This window comes from Salvelinus sp. IW2-2015, unplaced genomic scaffold (genome assembly GCF_002910315.2).
Source record: "Salvelinus sp. IW2-2015 unplaced genomic scaffold, ASM291031v2 Un_scaffold1131, whole genome shotgun sequence".
Lineage (NCBI taxonomy): Eukaryota > Metazoa > Chordata > Actinopteri > Salmoniformes > Salmonidae > Salvelinus > Salvelinus sp. IW2-2015.
The window spans coordinates 287,812-292,950 of NW_019942744.1; the positions used below are offsets into that span (position 1 = coordinate 287,812).

General features: G+C 41.0%; 1 protein-coding gene across 2 annotated transcripts in view; it reads left to right on the top strand.

The window, feature by feature from the left end:
• Positions 1 to 1,021: 1,021 nt before the first annotated feature.
• Positions 1,022 to 5,139, top strand: part of LOC112069843 (globoside alpha-1,3-N-acetylgalactosaminyltransferase 1-like) — a 51,065-nt gene continuing 46,947 nt past the window's right edge. Inside the window, exons 1-2 of one of the 2 annotated variants that reach the window (XM_024137220.2) lie at positions 1,022 to 1,452; positions 1,577 to 1,612. The gene's annotated coding sequence lies outside the window, so the exon portion shown is untranslated. The remainder of the gene's footprint in view (positions 1,453 to 1,576; positions 1,613 to 5,139) is intronic. The other variant, XM_070438738.1, reaches the window with a different exon arrangement.

Consider the following 5,139-nt stretch of genomic DNA (forward strand, 5'->3'; position numbering starts at 1 on the left):
GCACACGTGTCTCCTGACCCTCCTGTCTCAGTCCCTGCAGTATTTATGCTGCATTAGTTTATGTGTCGGGGGGCTAGGGTCAGTTTGTTATATCTGGAGTATTTCTGTTCTTATCCATGGTCCTGTTGTGAGTTTAAGTATGCTCTCTCTAATTCTCTCTTTCTCTCTCTCGGGGACCTGAGCCCGAGGACCATGCCTCAGGGCAGACCTGACATGATGACTCCTTGCTGTCCCAGTCCACCCTGGCGTGCTGCGCTCCAGTTTCAAACTGTTTCTGCCTCTGCATGGACCTGAAACGCTGTTCACCCCGGACGTGTCACTGTCCCAGACCCTTCTGTTTTCAACCTCTGCTAGGACCGCAGGAGCGGTAGAGATTACTCTTAATGATCGCTTTGAAAGGCAACTGCATTTATCGCTGAGTGTCTGCTGAAGCTTACCCTCGACAACTTGTGTACTTGTGATTATTATTATGTGACCATGCTGGTCATTGATGAACATTTGAAACATCTTGGCCAGTGTTCTGTTATAAAATCTCCCACTCGGGCAAAGGGACGCCAGAAGAGGGACTGGCTCACCTCATAGCCTGGTTCCTCTCTATGTTTCTTCCTAGGTTTTGGCCTTTCCCAGGAAGTTTTTCCGTTGCCATGACCTAGGGACAATTAGGAGGCCTGCGTCTTGTGACCGTAGCGTACGTGTAGGTATGTACGGCAGGACCAACACGGAAAGATAGGTAGGAGCAAGCCCATGTAACGCTTTGTAGGTTAACAGTAATCAAACTATTCACTATATTAACTAGGTATCTTGGGACACTTCTACACCACATACCCCTCTCTGATGGGCATCGAATAAAGACAATGACTCTCTGAAGCTACATGCAATTAATATCAGTACAAGTATTTTTGTTAAAAGCAAAAAAATGTAACCCTTTAAAAATGTCTGCACACTTGTGTACCGTTGCATTTTTCAAGTGTTGAGAAAHCATGTGCAATATGGTTTAATTGAAAAGCTCCTGTATACTTTAAATATCTTGCCTACTTGAGGGTACTATGGTATTAACGGTATGTTAATAGCTGCACAGACATGCAGCATGAATGTGGCTTTGGCAACACCACATCCAAGGTAATGTAAGGATAGTKTAAAGTCTAATTTACACCCTACTCAATACAATAAGAAACGCAAATGTGTGCTTCCCCGTATTTTGTAACTCCACGAAAATACGTAGGATTGCCATCTTGTGAAGCTAATTGTGTCCTTGTGTTGTGTACTGGCRTAAGAGTATGAATTATATTTAAAATAAAAGTAACAACTCTGATGTCGAAGAAAGGCTGCGCCGGAAACACATTTTGTTCGTGTAAAAAGACCATTAATGTTTTCATGACAGACTTGAACTGATTCTCTCCTGCTTCCCCAAAGGTATTTCTACTTCAGCTTCTTCTCTGAAAGACTCAACAGGTAAGATAATGATGCTATAATAGGATATGGAAGTCACAGTATTTTCTGATATATATTAACAGGGTTTGGTTTGAGGCTTGAATTTAAGGGGAACATTATGTTATGGTTTCATTGTTTCCAACAGAGATATCCCAATTGATGAAGACCAGAAGAGCACCAGGTAAGATAAACTGAGAAATTCCCTCAACATATTGTGGTACTTCGTAATTTTAACTTCTTATGGTTGCAGGGGCAGTATTGAGTAGCTTGGATGAAAGGTGCACAGAGGTGCCCATAGTAAACTGCCTGCTCCTCAGTCCCAGTTGCTAATACATGCATATTATTATTCGTATTGGATAGAAAACACTCTGAAGTTTTTTAAACTGTTTGAATGATGTCTGTGAGTATAACAGAACTCATATGGCAGGCAAAAACCTGAGAAAAAATCCAAACAGGAAGTGGGAATTCTGAGGCTGGTCGATTTTCAACCAAGATTTTATTGAATTCACAGTGACATATGGAGGAGTTTGCACTTCCTACGGCTTCCACTAGATGTCAACAGTCTGTAGAACCTTGTCTGATGCCTCTACTGTGAAGTGGGCCCGAATGAGACAGGAATTAGTCAGGTCTATCATGACCTGACCATGCTCTGACCATGCGTGTTCACATGAGAGCTAGCTATGTTCCATTGCACATCTGAAGTCAATGTAATTCTCCGGTTGAACGTTATTCAAGATTTATGTTAAAAACATTCTAAAGATCGATTCAATATATCGTTTGACATGCTTCTACTGACTGTTACGGAACTTTTGGACATTTCGTCTGCTTTTAGTGAACGTGCTTCCTGACGTTGGATTTGTTTACTAAACACGCTAACAAAAATAGCTATTTGGACAGAAATGATGGACATTACCGAACAAAGCTAACATTTCTTGTGGAAGTGGGAGTCCTGGGAGTGCATTCCGATGAAGATCAGCAAAGGTAAGTGAAGATTTATAATGCTTTTTATGAGTTTTGTTGACTGCACAATTTGGCGGGTAACTGTATGACTTGCTTTTGTGGATGAATGCTGTCCTCAGATTATTGAATATTGTGCTTTTGCCRTAAAGCTTTTTGAAATCTGACACAGCGGTTGCATTAAGAACAAGTGTATCTTTAATTCTATGTAAAACATGTATCTTTCATCAAAGTTTATGATGAGTATTTATGTTATTTGACGTGGCCATGTCCACTCGATGAACATAGTAGGAGGCTGTTGACTATAAGCTAGAGCAAAGCGTGTTGGTACAGACAGAATTCTATATTATAGACTAAGATCCCGTGATAAAGATAAAAATGTTTAGATATGTACCTTATTGTTACTTGAAGATTATTGTTTGATGATCACGAGGTGTTACCTCAGTTGGTTGCTTATCTGACGACTGATCTATAAATGGTCGAGGGCTTCGGAGAGTAAGATCCCACCTGTGTATTGACATTCGATCATTCTTGCCACTGTAGGCATGAATGTTTGACCATTTTCCTGTCCATGAAGAATTAAAGAGTGATATATTATACATACTGTTGCAATTGTGAGATGTGTATAATGGATAACGAAGATTATCAATTAGTATATTTTGATCTGGTATATAGTGAAGATTATAGTGGAACGATCACACACAGCACTAGAATAGCTAAATTGTACAGAGTTCCCATGCTAGATTGTGTATCTGAGAAGTTTCATGTCACACACTATAAAAAGGAGCAAAAAACCAAGCCAATGAGGTTGGAACGGAATGTCTGTAGAGCTCCGCGACAGGAATTGTGGTCGAAGGCACAGATCCCAAGAACACAATGCCTCACATAATACTTAAATGAGAAGCAAGTAATTGGAACCACCAAGAACTCTTCCTAGAGCTTGCCCGCCAGCTAAACTGGGCCTCGGGGGAGAAGGGACTTGGTCAGGGAGGTGACAAAGGATCCCGATTGGTCACTCAGACAAAGAGCTGCCAGAGTTCCTCTGTGGAACGAGAGCCCGCTTGGAGTTGCGAAAGGCACCTAAAGAGACTTCTTTAGACCATGAGAAAAACAAGATTCTCTGGTCTGATGAAAACAAGATCAAACTTTTTGTGGCCTGAATGCCCAAGCGTGCCACATTCTAGGACTGATAACGCTGGCACCACATGATTGCATCTGTGAATTCGTTCGCAACTGTTGGGATGCGGCCGTACCTGGGTTGTCTGTGTGTGTGTTGTCGTGTGAAGTAACAGTTTAGCCCAGATAAGTGCTGCTGGGACTAGCGTGGTTAGCCTTGAGCGAGAACAGTGTGCTTTTGTATGCAGGTGCAAATAGCTCAGACAATGTTGACAAGACTGTCTGACTATCGCTACATGGGGTGAGTGGTATCGCGTATCTCACATGTAATACAGTACATTGACTGTATGATTATTGTTTCATTTCACATGTGTCGGTATCTGGTCTATTGCTTTATGCATTGGCCAGTGTCGCAGTTTGCATTATATGATTGTCATGATTTTGTGTCGTGATACACATAGTTTTTTCTCTATGTCTCAAGTGTGTATGTAAATAAAATGGTGTATGAGAAAATTAGCAAGAAAATTAACATAAATTAATAGAAATAAAGATGGTGGGGCAGCATCAATCCTGTGTGGTGTTATTGTCTCTCTGTTTCGCGTGCTCAGCGGCAGGCAAAGACCTCTTGTAGAGCATGACTACGCTCAGAGGCTGAGACCATCGAAGATTGTTAATGAAACTCGAACGCCCTCGCCATAATCAGCCTGAAAGCAATGGTAGAATTGGAGCAATATGTTACACGTAATAGATTCGATGAATGAACCAACTAAACACTCACTATTATATGTTGCATCTCAACATTAGGAGACCTCAGAACTTGTGTGAAGATTTGAGATGTGTTCCCTCTGAGAAAGATGGGGCGAAACTAATCCTGCATAGCATGAAATAGACCATCACAGCCCTACAAGCAAATCTACTCTGGTATATATGATGTGATCCTATAGGGCGAGAACTAGGTACTTATGGATGTCTTGAGTCAGAGTTCCTAGCTAGGCGATTTCGTGTAGCTTGAACAACCCGAAATGCATATAACATCAAAACATAAGAGATCACTTGAGATATACCCGCTTGTAGCGCACTGACTCCCCCATTTTAATAATCTCTTTATCCTAAGCTGCAGAAACAGTCACCGCTTTATAGAGCGCGTATGTGGACTGAAAGCAGTCCAGTGAAAGTGCAGGGCGCCAAATTCAACAAAGCAGTCATTCCTCAGATAAAATTAAAATTGCCATAACATACATGTATTTATAACATTTTAAAGGGTAATCTTGTTGATTTAATCCCTTATCCTAACGTGTGCCGATTTCAAATAGCTTTTCAGCGATAAGCACTAACCAAACCGATTATGTTTAGGATCCACCGCAAATCACACGACAAATCACTAGATCTTTTTTTCGCCGCTTTGTATGCCAAGACAGCAAGTCAAAAAAAGCAGAAATAGAGATAAAGATTCCATCATAACTTTGAGATGATCTTCATCAGATGACACTCATGAGGACTTCATTCAATGTTACACAATACATCTATGTTTTTGCTCGATAAAGTTAATATTTATATCCAAAAACCTCAGGTGTAAATTGTCGCCATGTTCAGAATGCTCCAAATATGCCGTAAGAAATTTGCAGAGAGCCCACG